A 20,472-nucleotide genomic window follows, 5' to 3' on the forward strand; every position below is an offset into this window, starting at 1 on the left:
GGCGATTGAAGCGCCTGGAGTTTTGTCTCCAAACCCTCTTTCCGGTTAATCAACTCAAACAAGTTTTGCTACTGTAAAAATTTGACCTAAGTTCAGAATAGTAAACAAAGTTTCTTTCGTTCGCCGGTTGAGTTTTGTTGCTTTGTTCGATTTGATTCTTTTGCAAACCAGAGTTCTTAAGTTGAACTTTCTGGTCACCTCTCTTATTTGAGTTTTGCTTGTGCATCGTTGCTTGTTATTTATGTATTTTATTGTTTGCTTGCGATAGAATTCCCGGAGTGCGAAGCGTGTTACTACGAGTCTCTAGGATTCGCGGATCGTCTGCAAGGCAAGTAACACATTGATCATACTCTTTCCAAACCCAGTTTTTGTGCATTAGTTCCAATCCTCAAACATTGCATGATTAGGATGTCATTAACTTGTGGGTTGGGAAGTAGTTGCTGAGGTAGAACCTATTGCCCTGTTATATTCAAACCCTTGGGAGTTACTTCTACGTATTGCTTATATTGCCATGCTATGCTCGTAGACGTGGTTCGGGTTTGAGTGAAATCCACGACAGATGTGAGATTCTTAATTAATGGTTCAACTTAAGGTGGCAACTTAATCAAACATCTGGGTGGATTGAGGCACCTGGGGAACCCAGTGTTGTCTGTTTTTTATTTTTGGAAATCCCGGGGTACCCGTGTGATCTTCCTACGGACCGCTACCCAGGCTCAAAGGGAACTGAGATGATTCATGCTAGAAACTTCCGTGTGCAGCCACAAGCTATTATGGGCTCTAGCATAGTTGAGTAAGTTACGTGAAGCTCTTGAAGAGGTTGATCAGCAGGTAGTGGGTTTTGTAGGTTTGGTATGGTCTGCCCGGAGTAGAGAGTTAATGTTTCTGAAAGACTGTGTCTCGATCATCCGTTTCTCAAACACCATGTCGTGCGAGAAATCCAACGGAGGCGATTCGAGTCTTGTGGGGAAAAGTGCGCAAACCTCTGCAGAGTGTACAATCTAATCATGGTTAGCCGTGTCCCCGGTTATGGACAATTCTTGAGTATCTAGTACTTGAGTTATCGCATGTATCTCACCATGTTTAATTAATATTGTTGGGTTGTTAATCACTTTAATTGGGATTGAGTTGGGGGTACCTTCTCAATGATGTTTCAACCACCATGATAGTTAAATTAAAATCTATTTCTTTGTTGTAGGGAAAAATTGGCTTTTCGCAAAAACTATAACCATACAGCTTTCCACCAGCCATATATGCATGTAGTGATAGAATTATTCTGTTCTTGCTCTACTGTGTTATATTGCCAGCATATTCCATGTGCTGACCCGTTTTCGGGCTACAACGTATTATGTTGCAGACTTTTCAGATGAGGAGTAAGGTTCGTTAGGTCGTTGCCGTGCAGCTCAGCTATGCCGTTGGAGTTGATGGACTCACTTTATCTTCCAAGCCTTCCGCTGTTATCGCATTAGATGGCCTTAAGCCAAGTTATTGTAATAAGTTCTCTTTTGAGACATTCGATGTAATAAGTGTGTGATTGCTACTCTGTTATAAATCCTTCAAGTACTGTGTGGTGTCAGCATTACTGATCCAGGGATGACACCTGAGCACAGAGATTGGACCGTCTAAGGTCTGGTCGCTACAGCCGTTGCCGAGAAGTTATAGCGTGGGGTGAATATTCTCGTGTGTGCTTGTTTGCTTTATCACTAGGTAGTTTTTATTTTGTGATATTGTTTTCTATCTTTAGTTATGGGTAGGAAATGCAAAATACCAAAAAAATTAGTTGTACCTACTACACCAATGGTTGAAGAACCACTCAAAAATCTATCACACTCCTGAAGCTTTTTACTTGGATCATCTTCGATCCCTATGTGCTCGTGTTGAAACCCAAACTAGCTTAGTTGAGGGCAAATCTTTAGATTTGCATGCTTGTTATGTGCGACACCGCTTATCTCAAAAGGGGAAACTTTTACTGGATCAAATTCATCATTTGCAATGCTATGCTTGGAATTTATGTGAAATATATGATGTTACTTGTTGTTCTGAAAACCAAAAAAACACCATCCCTACCAATGTGAGTTTAGTGATAATGGAATCGTATCTTCATATGCTAAGGGTGTTTATAGTTACTATGATGTTCAACAAATTGAAGAATTTGTTGCTTTTAAGGGTGCTTATGAAATTTCTTCTTTGATTGAAAAGTATGATGCTACTCTTTACAAATCTGAAAATTTTGCCATACTTAATATTGTTATGATAATTATGCTTCTAACACCTATGTTAAACCATATATTGAGGACTCCTCCATTGTCCAACAAGATATTAATATTTTGCAAGAGTCTATGAAAGAAGAAATTGATGAAATTGTGAGCTCATTGGATGAAAAAGATGATGAGGAGAGCGAAGAACAAAAGGAGGAAGATCGAATTAGCTACCCGTGCCCACCTTCTAATGAGAGTAACTCTCCTACTCATACATTACTTAATGCCCTTCGTTCTTACCGAAGGATGATTGCTATGATGATTGTTATGATCCCGTTGATTCTTTTGAAATACCCCTTTTTGATGAACTTGATGCTTGCTATGCTTGTGGACATGATGCCAATATGAATGATGCTTATGGTGATGAACTTGCTATAGTTCCTCATGTTAAACATGAAATTGTTGCTATTGCACCCACACATAATAGTCCTATTACCTTTTTGAATTCTCCAAACTACACTATATCGGAGAAGTTTGCTCTTATTAAGGATTATGTTGATGGGTTGAATTTTACCGTTGCACATGATGATTTTGAATAATGTAATATGCATGTGCTTTTTGCTCCTACTTGCAATTATTATGATAGAGGAACTACATCTCCACCTCTCTATGTTTCCAACACGATAAAATTGCAAGAAACTGTTTGTACTATGCATTGGCCTTTACTATGTGTGCATGAATTGTTCTTTTATGACATGTCGATGCATAGGAAGAGAGTTAGACTTTGTTGTTGCATGACATATGTTACTTTTTGCTCACTATTAAATGCCAAATCATTGCTAATTCAAATTAGTTTTGATATACCTTGGGATCCGGGTGGATCCATTACTTGAGCACCTTATGCCTAGCTTAATGGATTTAAAGAAAGCGCTGCCAGGGAGACAAGCCGGAAGTTTTAGAGAGTCATTTTTTCTGTTGAGTGCTTTTATAAAGTTTAAAAATAAAATAAAATAAAGAGGGGAACCTAAAACTTTTTCAAAAAGAAAAGCGAAAGTGAGAAAGACGAGCATTGTTAAAATGGGAGCTAGCCTTGAACTTTGTTCATGCCCATGGAAACTTTGTGACCCTTGATTACAGAGACTTTTCAACAAAAATAATTATCCCCTTGTACAATTCCTTTGTATTATAAAAATAATGTGCCAAGATTTTCCTTTAGGATGTTTACATTGCTTGTTGGTTTGTGCGGTGCAGAACAGAAACTTTGGCTGTAGTGCGTGATTTTACATTTTTTACTGGAATGTCAAACGGTTCTGAAACTTTTTTCAGTGTCTTTCCATACAAACTGTTTATTTTTCCTAATTTTTGCAGAACTTTTGGAGTACCAGAGGTATGGTTAATGTTCAGATTACTACAAACTGTCCTGTTTTAGACATATTCTGTTTTGATGCATTGTTTGCTTGTTTTGATGAAACTATCAATTTCTATCAGTGGATTAAGCCATGGAAAAGTTATATTATAGTAGCTACAGTTCAAAAATAAAATATGAATTGGTTTGCAATAGTATTAGAGTAGTGATTTGCTTTATTGTACTAACGGATCTTACCGAGTTTTCTGTTGAGTTTTGTGTGGATGAAGTGTTCGAAGATCGAGGAGGTCTTGATGTGAGGAGAAGGAGGAGAGGCAAGAGCTCAAGATTAGGGATGGCCAAGGCACCCCAAGTAAATATTCAAGGAGACTCAAGTTTCTAAGCTTGGGGATGCCCCGAAAGGCATCCCATCTTTCTTCAACAAGTATCAGTATGTTTTCGGATTCGTTTCGTTCATGCCATATGTGCAAATCTTGGAGCGTCTTTTGCATTTAGTTTCCACTTTTCTTTTATGCACCATGCTGGTATAAGATAGTCCTTGGTTGATTTATAGAATGCTTCATGTGCTTCACTTATATCATTTGAAGTTTGGATTGCATGTTTCTCTTCACATACAAAACCACCATTTGTAGAATGCTCTTTTGCTTCACTTATATTTGTTAGAGCGTGGGCATATCTTTTTTAGAAAGAACTAAACTCTCTTCCTTCACTTATATCTATTTAGAGAGATGACATGAATTGGTCATTCACATGGTTAGTCATAAAATCCTACATAAAACATGTAGATCACTGAATATGATATGTTTGATTCCTTGCAATAGTTTTGCGATATAAAGGTGGTGATATTAGACTCGTGCTAGTTGAGTAATTGTGAAATTGAGAAAGACTTGTGTTGAGGTATGCAAGTCCCATAGCATGCACGTATGGTAAACATTGTGTGACAAATTTTAAGCATGGGGTGTTCTTTGATTGCTTTCCTAATGAGTGGCGGTCGGGGACAAGCGATGGTCTTTTCCTGCCAATCTATCCCCCTAGGGGCATGTGTAGTAGTACTTTGCTTCGAGGGCTAATAAAGTTTTGCAATAAGTATATGAGTTCTTTATGACTAATGTGAGTCCATGGATTATACACACTCTCACCCTTCCATCGTTGCTTGCCTCTTCGGTACCGTGCATTGCCCTTGCTCACCTCGAGAGTTGGTGCAAACTTCGCCAGTGCATCCAAACCCCGTGATATGATACACTCTATCACACATAAACCTCCTTATATCTTCCTCAAAACAGCCACCGTAGCTACCTATCATGGCATTTCCATAGCCATTCCGAGATATATTTCCATGCAACTTCCATCATCATCATATACATGACTTGAGCATTTATTTCATATTGCTTTGCATGACCGTAAGATAGCTAGCATGATGTTTTCATGGCTTGTCCGTTTTTTGATGTCATTGCTACTCTCGATCATTGCACATCCCGGTACACCACCGGAGGTATTCATATAGAGTCATACTTTGTTCTACACATCAAGTTGTAATATTAAGTTGTAAGTAAATAAAAGTGTGATGATCATCATTATTAGAGCATTGCCCTAGTGAGGAAAGGATGATGGAGACTATGATTCCCCCACATGTTGGGATGAGACTCCGTACTTCAAAAACTAAAGAGGCCAAAGAAGCCCAAATAAAAAAAGGGGCCAAAGAAGACCACCAAAAAAACAAAAAAAACAAAAAAAGAGAGAAAATGGAGAAGGGACAATGTTACTATCCTTTTAACACACTTATTCTTCAAAGTAGCACCATGTTCTTCATATAGAGAGTCTCATTGAGTTATCACTTTCATATACTAGTGGAAATTTTCATTATAGAACTTGGCTTGTATATTCCGATGACGGGCTTCCTCAAATGCCCGAGGTCTTCATGAGCAAGCAAGTTGGATGCACACCCACTTAGTTTCAGTTTGAGCTTTCATATACTTATAGCTCTAGTGCATCCGTTGCATGGAAATCCCTACTCCTCACATTGACATCAATTGATGGGCATCTCCATAACCCGTTGATTAGCCGCGTCAATGTGAGACTTTCTCCTTTTGTCTTCTCCACACAAACTCCACCATCATGTTCTATTCCACCTATAGTGCTATGTCCATGGCTCACGCTCATGTATTGCGTGAGGGTTGAAAAGGCTGAAGCGCGTTAAAAAGTATGAACCAATTGCTCGGCTTGTCATCGGGGTTGTGCATGATGGGAGCCTTTTGTGTGATGAAAATGAAGCATGGCCAAACTATTTGATTTTGTAGGGATGAGCTTTCTTTGGATATGTTATTTTGAGAGGACATGTTTGCTTTATTAGTATGCTCGAAGTATTATTGTCTTAATGTCAAATGATAGACTACTACTTTGAATCACTCGTGTCTTAATATTCATGCCATGATTAGATTACATGATCAAGATTATGCTAGGTAGCATTCCACATCAAAAATTATCTTTTTTATCATTTACCTACTCGAGGACGAGAAGAATTAATCTTGGTGTTGCTTATACGTCTCCATCGTTTCTATAATTTTTTATTGTTCCATGCCAATATTATACAACTTTCATATACTTTTGGCAAATTTTTATACTATTTTTGGGACTAACATATTGAGCCAGTGCCCAGTGCCAGTTCCTATTTACTGCATGTTTTTATTTCACAGAAAATCCATATCAAACAGAGTCCAAACAGGATAAAAACAGACGGAGATTTTTTTGGAATATATGTGATTTTTGGGAAGAAGAATCAAAGCGAGATGATGCCTGAGGGGGCCACGAGGCAGGGGGGAGCGCCCTAGGGGGTCAGGCGCGCCCTGGGCCCTCGTGGACACCCTGTAAGGCCGTTTGTGCCCTTCTTTCGCCGAAGCAATGCTAATATCCGGGTAGAGATCGTGTCCAAAATTCAGCCCAATCGGAGTTAAGGATCTCCGGGAATTTAAGAAACGGTGAAAGGGCAGAATCAGGGAGCGCAGAAACAGAGGGAGACAAAGAGACAAATCCAATCTCGGAGGGGCTCTCGCCCCTCGGCCGCCACGGAGGCCATGGAACAGAGGGGAAACCCTTCTCCCATCTAGGGGGAAGGTCAAGGAAGAAGGAGAAGGGGGGCTCTCTCCCCCTCTCTTCCGGTGGCGCCGGAATACCGCCGGGGCCATCATCATCACCGCAATCTACACCAACAACTTCACCTCCGTCATCACCAACTCTTCCCCCCTCAATGCAGCGGTGTAACCCCTCTTTTACCCGCTGTAATCTCGACATAAAAATGGTGCTCAACGCTATATATTATTTCCCAATGATGTATGGCTATCCTATGATGTTTGAGTAGATCCGTTTTGTCCTATAGGTTAATTGATGATCGTGATTGGTTTGAGTTGCATGTTTTGTTATTGGTGCTTTCCTATGGTGCTCTCCATGTCGCACAAGCATGAGGGATACCTGCTGTAGGGTTTGCAATATGTTCATGATTTGCTTATGGTGGGTGGCGTGAGCGATAGAAACACATAGTCGAGTAAGTAGGTTGTTTACGTATGGGAATAAAGAGGACTTGATGCCTTATAATGCTATGGTTGGGTTTTACCTTAATGATCTTTAGTAGTTGCAGATGCTTTCTAGAGTTCCGATCATAAGTGCATATGACCCAAGAAGAGAAAGTATGTTAGCTTATGCCTCTCCCTCAAATAAAATTGCAATAATGATTACCGGTCTAATTATCGATTGCCTAGGGACAAATAACTTCCTTTTGTGAAAAAAAGCTCTCTACTAAAACTAACTTAGTTGTGTCTTTATCTAAACAGCCCCTACTTTTTATTTACGCGCTCTTTATTATCTTGCAAACCTATCTAACAACACCTACAGAGTACTTCTAGTTTCATACTTGTTCTAGGTAAAGCGGACGTTAAGACTGCGTAGAGTTGTCTCGGTGGTCCATAGAACTTGAGGGAATATTTGTTCTACCTTTAGCTTCTCGTTGGGTTCTACACTCTTACTTATCGAAAGAGGCTACAATTAATCCTCTATACTTGTGGGCAATCACTTGTTTGTTGCATCGGTATGTTTGTTAGTTTGTTTGTACTGCATACTGCACGCATACCCGGTTCGCCCACTAGTACACTCGGGCAGTACTCGGGGGAATGCAAAGTCACATATCCATCTCTATCTGTGCATACCCAGTGTGCCAGATTTCTAATCCCAGAGCTTCGCAGAGGCATTTCCATCTGGTAGTTCCTTATCTCTAATTATTTTCCCCAATTTTGTTTCCAGAGGAACACTACCAACTTTATTTCATTCGATCCAGTACATCTACCACAATACAGATTTCAACTCCGATTCTACCTCTACACCTACATTTCGTGGAGCTATCCGCGAAATTTTTCCGTACCCAGTGTGTTTCTGGAGCTGGCCCGGCCATCTCGCCTGCATTCGAACCTCACCACCACCATCATCTCTGCCTTACATGGTGCAGGAAAGTCGCCACCACCACTACACCGTAGCACGCGATCACTCCGCTGGCGCAAAAAGCGACGGAGGATCAAGCGTGGGGGAGGACCACCCCGTGCACCATCTTCTCCCGCACCTCGAGCCACCGCACCTAGGCACGCATTGTCCCGAACCCGATCATTCCTGATGAGATCGATGGGAGGATCGACGAGCCGATCAGCGTACCCAGCAGCGCCGCGAGGAACAACTGTAGCGCTGCCAAGATGTCACACCCTAGCTAGTTCATGCATTAGAGTGTTGCATCATGTTTAATTTCCCACAAAACTAAAATGGGGATGACAGAACCCCCAGCACCCCCCTGGAACAACTAGGGTTTACTAAAAACTTTTTCAATGAACCTGAAATGCCCTTCTAAAAAGTCCACCCTTTTTGTTTTGGGTTAAAACCTTCGACAAAAATGGTGCACACTATTCTAGGACATCTTAAGGTCATTGGATTAATTCATATAGTATTTGCATTTGGGCAGTTAAATGCTATAAAATATTTTAAATGCTCAAATAATCATAAACTAAAATGTTTACTGTTGGATATATTCTAAGCAGTAGCCATGATTAGTTTTATGATTTTTGGAAATGCCCTGTCATTTTTAATAAAGCCCTGAAGTTACAGAAATAATAGAAAACCGAAAAAAGGAGAGAGAGAAAGGATCCAACCACTTACCTGGCGCAGCCCACCTGGCAGCCCACTGGCAGGCCCAGCACTGCGCTGGCCCGTGGCAGTCATCGCCTACCTCTACCAGTAGGCAGACGAGGGACACGGCGCACGCGCCCGAGCTTGCCACGCCACCACCCTGCTCATCTGCATCGCCTGGTCACCACCTCGACGCCGCGAACACCTCCTCGGTGTCGCCCCAGTCTACCCAACACCTCACACTCCCCCCTTGCTCTCTCCCTCGCTCCATTGACGCCATGGCCGACGCAGCCGCGCCCGCGCCGTCGTGAAGCCCGCAGCCACCGCCGTCCACTCGTCGCCTCGCCGTGCCAACAAGCTTCACCGTCGTCCACTGCTTCGCCTCGACCGATCCCCGAGCGCTCGCTCCCCCCGGAGACACTGCACCGAGCCCGTCCCGATCCGCCATCACCGGAGATCCCCCTCGCTACCTCGACCGCTCCAGCTCTTCCCCGACCTTGCTGACCAGCTCGTCAAGAACGCTGTGAGCTGCTGCCCGTCCTCTCCCTCTCCGTTCTCTCTCTCGTACACCGTAAGCACCGCACCGAGCTCACCCGCACCCGCCGCCTCCTATGCTCACCGCCGGCGTGACTCTGGCCACGCAACGGCTCAGCCGTCACATCCTTCTTGCTCACCGCGCCACGTAGAGCACGTAGGAGCTAACCCCACGCCGCAACGCCCGTCGTAGCGACGACCCCGAGCTCACCCAAGCTCCGGCAGCCGCCGAAGTCATCGTCGGCGATGTTTTCAGCCACCCCCGGTCCAACCACCACCACCACTCGATGCGGGGGAGCGCCCGCATCACGTAGATGGTCACTGCCACACTTTTGGTCGCCGGAGCGCGTATCCCGCGCTGCCCCGCCGCATCTAGTCGTCGCCGGCATTTAAATGCCGATGCTTTGACCCCGCTGACCAGGGATTTGACCCCCCCTGAGTCACTGACACGTGGGCCCTATCCCTGGTCAAACCTAGATTAGCACTAACTAACCCTAATTAGTTAGTTAACTAATGGTGTCACTGACTAGTGGGTCCCACTGGTCGGGTTTGACCCGAGCCGCCTGTTGACCTGCTAACGCAGTGCTGACGCAATGCTGACGCAGTAATGGACTTTTCTGGATTTAATCTTATTCAGGAAATTGCAGAAAATCTTACAAACTTCAAGAATTCGTAACTTTTAATCTGTAACTCCAAACGCAAAGATTTATATATGAAATTTGATCAGAAAAATTCAATCCTTCCATCTGTAATGGTTTCATGCATGATAAAACACTTTAACCTTGCTGTTTAGGTGAAACAAGCTAATACACTTATAATGCTAAAGAACATAAGCTTCCATTTGAATCTTTGATTCCAATGGACCCAAACCAACTTGTTTCACATTGCGTTAGGCAGGAGACCTCATATTGCCATGTCATAGCATGCATCATATTGTTGCATATTGCCATGTGATGATTGTGTTCTATGGTGTCTTTCATGGTAGGTTCTGCCTCCGAGGATATCTCCGAGTATCCAACTGAAGGGCAGTACCCTACTACTACTCCATCAAGCAAGCAGCCCCATTGATCATATCGATACAATCCCATGTTCTCGCTTCTGCTCTCATTTACTTCATTAAGACAACAACGTTTCAAACTGTTGTGTGCTGCGGTAGTTGAACCTTTATCCTCTGCATGACCTGTCATTGCCACAGTAACTAGATGAAACCCTCTAGCATGTGTATGAGTTGATTGAGCCATGCATGTCTTTCCTACCTTGCTATGCCTGCTATGCTTAGAGTTGTGTCAGGTCTGGTTCATCTGGGTGATGGGCTAGAGTGAAATGATTATGTCGGTAATGTGAGGGATGTGTTGAACATGTTTTGGTAAAGGTATCGATGAGAGGCCATGTAGGAGTACATGGTGGGTTGTTTCATTGAGGTCGTCCCTAGAAACTGAGATCTGTATGTGTGATTCAAGAATCTGTTACTACCATACATTGGGCCCGAAACCAATGGACCCTCTCGGCTTCTTAATCACCCTAGTACTCTGTCCAGGAGTTGCAATTAGTTTATGGTGTTTGTAGGTTATGTGTTGGCGGCTGTGCGTAGCGCTGACCCTAGGGGTGGGCTGTGATGCGGTAGATACACCGTGGCACGATGTACCGAGTCACCCGTTTGGTGTCTCGGGAACCAAGTTCACATAGTTCAGGGCCGTATGTGGAAACCTCGGCCGGACTCCCTGCGGATGGAACCTGGATAGGCGATAAACCTGGACTAGAGACTCGTGTGTTTCTGTAGGCCATGGCCGACACCCTCGTTGGGCTTCCGCTTGAAGGTTGCCGAGTATATGTCGTGTAAACGACGGTAAGTGGTGAGAGCGTGTATGAAGAAGGACACCCCTGCAAGGTTAACATCATCTATTCGAATAGCCGCGTCCGCGGTAAAGGACTACTTGGTTGCCTATACAGTCATAGACAAGTTAATGGTTCATCTGGGTGATGGGCTAGAGTGAAATGATTACGGCGGTAATGTGACAGATGTGTTGAACATGTTTTGGTAAAGGTATCGATGAGAGGCCATGTAGGAGTACATGGTGGGTTGTTTCATTGAGGCCGTCCCTAAGAACTTAGATCTATATGTGTGATTCAAGAATCAGTTACTACCATACTTTGGACCCGAAACCAATGGACCCTCTCGGCTTCTTAATCACCCTAGTACTCTGTCCAGGAGTTGCAATTAGTTTCTGGTGTTTGTTGGTTATGTGTTGGTGGCCGTGCATAGCGCTGACCCTAGGGGTGGGCTATGATGCGGTAGATACACCGTGACACGGTGTACCGAGTCACCCGTTTGGTGTCTCGGGAACCCTGTTCACATCGTTCGGGGCCGTATATGGAAACCTCGGCCGGACTCCCTGCGGATGGAACCTGGATAGGCGATAAACCTGGACTAGAGACTCGTGTGTTTAGGTAGGCCGTAGCCGACACCCTCATTGGGCTTCTGCTTGAAGGTTGCCGAGTACATGTCTTGTAAACGATGGTAAGTGGTGAGAGCATGTATGAAGAAGTACACCCCTGCAGGGTTAACATCATCTATTCGAATAGCCGTGTCCGCGGTAAAGCACTACTTGGTTTCCTATATAGTTCATAGACAAGTTAATGGTTACTACTAAAAGACTGAAGATAAGTGTGAGTACCGAGGATGGCCCTCTCGTAGGATGACGAGGGAGGATCCCCGGTGGAGTATTGTGTAGGTGATTAGTGGACTCGTGTGCGGAAACTATTTTATAGTGGTGTCTCGTAGGATAGCTTAGCCAAGAGTCAAAGCTGGCTTGCTGCAATAACTCCACCACCTTCTTGAGAATGAGCATGTATAGTAGGATATGTTGTCAGACTTGCTGAGTACCTTTGTACTCATGTTGCTTTAATTACTGTTTTCAGACGACAACACCGCCCCCTCCTATGGGTTTTATGTAGACCTCGACGTCGATGAGTAACTTGCCACCCAGGTGGTGATTCTGGCCATGAGTAACTTCGACATGCCTTCTTTCTTTCTAGTGTCTTTACTCAGACTTATTTGCTTCCGCATGTGCTTGTATGCTTGTATGACTTGAGTGTCGGGTCTTGTGACCCCTACCTGTATGAACATGTTATGTATGGCTCTCCAGAGCCTTTAAATAAAGTACTTGACTTGTAGAGTTTTGTTGTGATGCCATGTTGTATTTACATATATCGAGCATATTGTGTGTATGATTGAAATGCTTGGTATGTGTGGGATCCGACAATCTAGTTGTGCATCCTTGGCAGCCTCTCTTATGGGGAAATGTAGTCTAGTGCTCCCTGAGCCATAGTAGTCCGCTACAGCCCGGTTCACCGGAGTCCTGCTAGCCCAGCACTACTGCTCAGGATACTTGACTGGCCGAAATGTGTTTCACTTCGTTCCTATGTTTGTCCCTTCGGGGAAATGTCACGCGGTGACATCCAGAGTCCTGCCTAGCCTACTACAGCCCGAGTTCCCCGGAGTCCTGTTAGCCCAGTGCTACAGCCCGGATTCACACGCTGATGACCGACATGCTCGATGTGATTCATGTATGCCTGTACCCATAGGTTAGTGCCGCTTTGGGTTCACGACTAGCCATGTCGGCCCGGGTTCTCTGTCATATGGATGCTAGCGACACTATCATATATGTGAGCCAAAAGGCGCAAACGGTCCCGGGCCATGGTAAGGCGACACCCGTGGGAATATCGTGCGTGAGGCCGCAAAGTGATATGAGGTGTTACCGGCTAGATCGACGTGACTTGGAATCAGGGTCTTGACAGCGTTGGCATCTGAGCCAGACTGCTTGTAGGTTCGTTGAGCCAAACTGGTCAATGTCGAGTCTAGAAATGCTTTAGTTATATGTAGGGGAATTGATTGTGGGAGGGAACGTAAGGCTCTTTTACTTCTTTATCTTATGCCCTCTGATCTGAGTCATTCTCTTCTCATTCTATGTGGGTTAAGGACTAGGCTCTCTTCTCTCTATCAGGTTCACGTGTTACTAATCTGCAGTAACTTATAGGATTGTTGTTACAAGCCTCAGTATAGTTTCTAATACTTTTAGTGTGTTGTCAGTTGAACCAGAACCTTGATATGATGTTGTTGAGTGGTTTTGCAAACTGTTGTGGATGTCTCAAATCTTTTTCTTAGCATTTACTGCCCTTATGCTGTTCGATTTCTCCTAGGAAATTCTAATGTCTTTGCATTATTCTGTGCTTTCAGATGGCCACCCGTTCTCAGAACCAAGTGGTTCGCCTGACCCGGTGCCTCGATGTACCCGGTCACACGGCCATGTTGGTTCGAGTGATGGTCGAGACAGGCTATCGGTGGTATCCGAAATATACCATCGAGGAGCAGTTCCGAGACTTCAACCAGAGCAAGTACCTTTGTACCGTCAGGATATATCCCTCTTATCCTAGAGCCACTGAACCCCTTCACTGTTCCTATGAACTTGGGGTCACTATTGAGATGTCTATGTAGGATGCAGCTTACTCAATGATGACTATCATTCGAGCCAGGACTGCCTTGCTTCAGGACACCGATTTCCGCTACATGCCAGCCTCACTCCCTGGAGCACAGGGGTACTATCAGGCTTTGTACTATGACTCTACACATGAGGAGTCACTACTCCGCACCACTGCCGAGATGCTCGAAGACAAGGACCGCGAAAATCGGGCCTTGCATATGGAGCTTTTCAACACTCGTTCTGATCACTGGGCCACTTTGACTCGGTTTGCACCTGCTGTGCAGGCAGGATACATGGACATGAGGGACCTGTACCCTGTGCGGTCTGGATTGCCAGATTGTATGGAGTGGCGTGATGTAGGAGGCATCACCCCTCCTCGTGGTCCCCGTCTGCCACCGTCTGTGGGACCAAGGCCACATCCGAGTCCCTATGGCCCGCAGGCTCCGCAGGACCGTCTGTTCCCAGATGATCATGTTCCACTTCCAGGCTTTGGTGGTGACTTTTATGAGGATTACTACGGAGCCGTCTTAGCTAGTAGTAGTTTCACTAGTACTATAGTAGTTGTATTCTCCACAGTCCCGCGTGACCCGTGGGATACGGCTTGGTGTGTATCACGCTCCGGAGGTGTAGAAAAATAATGTATAGGAGCTTGGAATGCCTCCGATGAGATGTAATGTCTTTCACCGTAGTTGTACTCTAGTCTGGGCTTGTACTAAACTATGTATGGTGTGTATGACCAATGGTATATATATGGCAGTTTCTATATTAGCATGTCGTGCAATGAATGTCTTAGCATTCCATGTTATCCATTACATTCTGCACTTCCTTGCCAAGTTTGTGCCATCCTTGTCTAAACCGTTATCTTGTTTTTCCTAGGATGGTCAACACCCGCAGCAACCATGCTGCCCCGGAGCAGGGAGAAGCCAGTGCAGCTAGGGGTGAAAATCTGCCTCACCCGCCTTCTCTGGCCGAAGGTATGCTGGAGGCGGAAAGAAACCAGTGTGAGACTAACCGCTTGCTGGAGCGGATTGAGCAGAACACTACACTCATCAGCGAAACGACTTGGTGTCAATGAATGACTTTATCAAGTTGTACCCACCAAAGTTTAATCATTCCGTCGAGCCCCTCGACATGGATGACTTGCTTCGCAGCATCACCCACAAGCTACGTTCTGCCAACGTAGCCGAAGCTGATAAGGTTACCTATGCTGCCTATCACCTCGAAGGCCCTGCTAGCCTTTGGTGGGAAAACTTTGAGGTTATGCACCCGGTCGGCCAAATCACTACTTGGGCTGAATTTAGTGAGGCTTTCCGTGAGCATCACATCCCGGAAGGTCTCATAGATCGTAAGAGGGAAGAGTTCTGCAACTTCACCCATGGCACACTGACTGTGGATGCATATAGTCGTGAATTTGGGAATCTGGCACGTTATGCTCCTGAAGAGGTATCCACCGACGCTAAGAAGCAGGCAAGGTTCCGCAAGGGACTTAGCCCCGAGCTTCGCCGCGATCTTCGTCTGCACGAGTGCACCTCTTTCTAGAAGTTGGTCAATAAAGCCATCAGTGCTGAGACAGGCCAGTGTGACTATGACGCTTCACGCAAGCACTCTCATGATTTTGGTTCTTCATCCGGCTCTGGATCTCAGAAGCGCCGGGTGTGGATTCCAAGCACAGTGCTGCCACCCAGGTTCATTCCGAGGCCATCCTTTGAGGTGCCTCGCCCCAACCAGCAGTTTGAACCGCCTAAACCCTATGGTGGCCCCGCTGCTAATGTTGCTCCACGCCCCGATGTTGTGACATGTTTCAAGTGTGGAGAGCCGAGTCACTACAGTTGAGAGTGTCCCCAGAACAACAACCCCAACCAGTCTGGAAAGTCCGTTGGCCATGGTAAGCCAGCGGGAAAGGCATTCTACGCCAAGCCAGCCACCACTGCACGTGGCCATGTCAACTATGTCTCAGCTGAGGAGGCTCATGATGATCCTAACATCGTCCTTGGTATGCTCCTTATTAATTGCCATCCAGCATCTGTTCTTTTCGATACTGGAGCATCTCATTCATTCATATCTGAGAACTATGCTCGATTGCATAACATGACATTCTGTGACATGCGCACTTCCATGGTAATTCAAACTCCGGGTTCCAAATGGCAAACTTCTAGAGTAAGCCATGGGAATGAAATCCTTGTCGATAGACTTTTCTCCCTTGCATCCTTAAGAGCTCTCAAGTCCTCGGACATAAACATCATCTTGGGTATGGACTGGATGTCAGCCCATTATGCTAAGATTGATTGCTCTACTAGAACTGTTCAACTTACTCACCCATCGGGCAAGACAGTCAATGTCTTAACTCGAGTGGCCAAGCGCCAGCTTTACTCCCTAAATACCAACCCCCTTCCAGACCTTGAAGATATTCCGGTAGTTCGAGACTTCCCGGATGTCTTTCCAGAAGAACTGCCAGGTGTTCCACCTGACATGGATGTCGAGTTTGTGATAGACCTTGTTCCAGGAACCGTTCCAATTTCTAGGAGACCCTATAAGATGGCACCCTTAGAACTAGCCGAGCTTAAGAGCCAACTCGATGAGTCCTTGAAAAAGGGTTTCATCCATCCTAGTTCTTCTCCTTGGGCTTGCCCCGTCCTCTTCGTTACGAAGAAGGATGGAATGGATCGGATGGTTGTAGATTACCGACCTGTCAACTTGGTCACTATCCAGAACAAGTATCCGCTCCCCAGGATCAACGATCTGTATGACCAGCTCGCTGGATCCCTAGTCTTTTCCAAGATGGATTTGAGGTTGGGCTACCATCAAATCAAATAAAAAACGCGGACATTCCCAAAACGGCCTTTGTTACTCGCTATGGCCAATACGAGTACACCGTTATGTTCTTCGGTTTAACCAATGCACCAGCCACCTTCTCTCGGTTAATGAACTCGGTCTTCATGGAGTATTTTGATAAATTCGTCATGGTATACCTCGATGATATACTCATCTACTCCAAGAGCGAGGAAGAACATGCTGAACATCTAAGGCTGGTATTGACGAAACTTCGAGAGCATCGCCTTTATGCCAAATTCTCCAAGTGTGAATTTTGGTTGCCAGAAGTGACCTATGTAGGCCATGTAATCTCTGGCAAGGGTATTGTTGTCAATCCCGAGAGAGTTCAAGCTGTCCTTGATTGGACTCCACCTGAAATGGTCAAGCAAGTTCGGAGCTTCCTTGGCCTAGCGAGCTATTGTCGCCGCTTCGTCGAGAATTTCTCCAAGGTTGCTAAACCTCTAACTGAACTCCTCAAGAAAGATAAAAAGTTCGAGTGGACCCCACAGTCCAAGTTCAGCTTTCAGGAACTGAAAAGACGCGTGACATCTGCTCCCGTACTGGTACCACCAGATTTCTCCAAGGACTTTATTATCTATTGCGACGCCTCGCGACAAGGACTAGGTTGCATACTCATGCAAGATCGTTAGGTAATTTCCTATGCTTCACGGCAATTACACCCACATGAGGAAAACTATCCCACACATGATCTAGAGCTTGCAGCGGTAGTCCATGCACTTAAAACATGGCGACATTACCTTCTCGGTAATCGTTGCGAGATCTTCACCGATCACCAAAGTTTGAAATATATCTTCACCCAACCGGATTTGAATCTCTGGCAAAGATGTTGGGTCGAGTTGATCTCGGATTACGACTTAGGAAACACTTACACCCCGGGCAAAGCCAATGTCATGGCTGATGCGCTAAGTCGTAAATCTTATTGTAACAACCTGATGTTACAACAAAGTCAACCACTTCTCCACGAGGAATTTCGTAAGCTTAACCTTCACATTGTTCCTCAAGGATTCCTATCCACCCTGGTGGCGAAACCTACCCTTACGGATCAGATCATCAAGGCACAGAAGGTAGATCCGGGGATCTCCCATATTAAGAGAAACATTAAGAAAGGAGTCGCAAATTGTTTCTCCGTTGATGATCAAGGTGTCGTGTACTTTCGAAACCGTTTAGTGGTTCCAAAAGCACGAGACCTGAGGTGGCTGATCCTTAAGGAAGCTCATGAATCCCCTCTCGCCATTCATCCTGGTAGTACTAAAATGTATCAAGACCTACGCCAGAGGTTTTGGTGGACTAGGATGAAGAGAGAAATTGCTCAATACATTGCTAGTTGCGACATCTGTCGTCGTGTTAAAGAAGAGCATCAACGGCCTGCTGGCACCCTTCAACCTTTGGCTATTCCTGACTGGAAATGGGATAAAATCAGTATGGATTTCATTACTGGGTTTCCCAGGACCAAGAGAGGGAATAATGCTATCTTCGCCGTGATCGATCGTCTTTCGAAAGTAGCCCATTTCCTACCTGTTCGTGAGAGTATCACCGCTAGCCAGCTAGCTGACCTATACATCTCCCGAATAGTGTCTCTTCATGGTGTCCCATTGGAAATTAACTCAGACCGTGGGAGTCTCTTCACCTCTCGATTTTGGGAAAGTTTCCAAAATGCTATGGGAACTCGTCTCTCTTTTAGCACCGCGTTTCACACCCAATCAAGTGGTCAAGTAGCGCGAGTCAATCAAATCCTGGAGGATATGCTCCGAGCTTCGGTCATTTCATTCGGAATGGATTGGGAGAAATGCCTTCCATTCACGAAGTTCTCTTATAACAATAGTTATCAAGCTAGCTTGGGCAAAGCTCCTTTCAAAGTTCTCTATGGACGAAAATGTCGAATGCCTCTTAACTGGTCAGAAACCGGGGAAAGACAACTATTTGGGTCGGATATGATTCAGGAAGCAGTGGAGCAGGTTCGCGTTATTCATGAGAAATTGAAAACAACCCAATCTCGTCAAAAGAGCCAATATGACCGTAAACATAAGCTCGTGACTTATGAAGTCGGCAAGAAGGCTTACCTTCGGGTCACTCCGCTAAAGGGAACCCATTGATTCGGTATCAAAGGCAAATTGGCTCCTCGTTACATTGGACCCTTTCGCATTGTTGCCAAACGAGGAGAAGTTGCCTACCAATTGGAACTACCTCCGCATCTTTCCATAGTTCACGATGTCTTCCATGTTTCTCAACTCAGGCGTTGCTTCAGGGATCCTATCCGTGGAGTGGACCACGAAACGCTTGATCTAAAAGATAATCTCTCATATCGGGAATATCCCGTTCGTATCCTTGATCAAGCCGAGCATACCACTCGACGCGATAACATCAAGTTTCTTAAGGTTCAATGGTCACACCACACTGAAAAGGAAGCCACTTGGGAAAGGGAGGATCGTCTTTGACTCGAGTACCCCACCTTCTTCCCAATGGATCCTAAATCTCGGGAAGAGATTCTTTTGAGTGGGGTGAGTTGTCACACCCTAGCTAGTTCATGCATTAGAGTGTTGCATCATGTTTAATTTCCCAGAAAACTGAAATGGGGATGACAGAACCCCCAGCACCCCCTTGGAACAACTAGGGTTTACTAAAAAAAATTCAATGAACCTGAAATGCCCTTCTGAAAAGTCCACCCTTTTTGTTTTGGGTTAAAACCTTTGACAAAAATGGTGCACACTTTTCTAGGACATCTTAAGGTCATTGGATTAATTCATATAGTATTTGCATTTTGGCAGTTAAATGCTATAAAATATTTTAAATGCTCAAATAATCATAAACTACAATGTTTACTGTTGGATATATTCTAAGCAGTAGCCATGATTAGGTTTATGATTTTTGGAAATGCCCTAGCATTTTTCATAAAGCCCTGAAGTTACAGAAATAATAGAAAACTGAAAAAAAGGAGAGAGAAAGGATCCAGCCACTTACTTGGCGCAGCCCACTTAGCAGCCCACTGGCTGGCCCAGCACTGTGCTCTCCCGTGGCAGTCATCGCCTACCTCTGCCAGTAGGCAGAGGAGGGACACGGCGCACACGCCCGAGCTCGCCACGCCACCACCCAGCTCATCTGCATCGCCTGGTCACCGCCTCGATGCCGCGAACGCCTCCTCGGTGTCACCCCGGTCTACCCAACACCTCACACTCCCCCCTGCTCTCTCCCTCGCTCCCTCGACGCCATGGCCGACGCAGCCGCGCCCGCGCCGTCATGAAGCCCGCAGCCACCGCCGTCCACTCGTCGCCTCGCTGTGCCAATAAGCTTCGCCGTCATCCACTGCTTCGCCTCGACCGATCCTTGAGCGCTCGCTCGCCCCGGAGACGCTGCACTGAGCCCGTCCCGATCCGCCATCGCCGGAGATCCCCCTCGCTACCTCGACCGCTCCAGCTCTTTCCCGACCTCGCTGACCAGCTCGTCGAGACCGTTGTGAGCTGCTGCCCGTCCTCTCCCTCTCCGTTCTCTCTCTCTTACACCATACGCACCGCACCGAGCACACCCGCACCCGCCGCCGCCTGTTCTCACCGCCGGCATGACTCCGGCCACGCAACGGCTCAGCCGTCACGTCCTTCTTGCTCACCACGCCACGTAGAGCACGTAGGAGCTAACCCCACGCCGCCACGCCCGTCGTAGCAACAACACCGAGCTTCGGCAGCGGCCGAAGTCGTCGCCGGCGACGTTTTCAGCCACCCCGGTCCAACCACCACCACCACTCGATGCGGGGGAGCATCCGCATCAGGTAGATGGCCTCCGCCACACTTTTGGTCACCGGAGCATGAATCCCGAGCTGCGCCGCCGCGTCTGGTCGTCGCCGGCATTTAAACGCCGGTGCTTTGACCCCGTTGACCAGGGATTTGACCCCCCTGAGTCACTGACATGTGGGCCC

The sequence above is a fragment of the Triticum dicoccoides genome, chromosome 4A (assembly GCF_002162155.2).
Source record: "Triticum dicoccoides isolate Atlit2015 ecotype Zavitan chromosome 4A, WEW_v2.0, whole genome shotgun sequence".
Lineage (NCBI taxonomy): Eukaryota > Viridiplantae > Streptophyta > Magnoliopsida > Poales > Poaceae > Triticum > Triticum dicoccoides.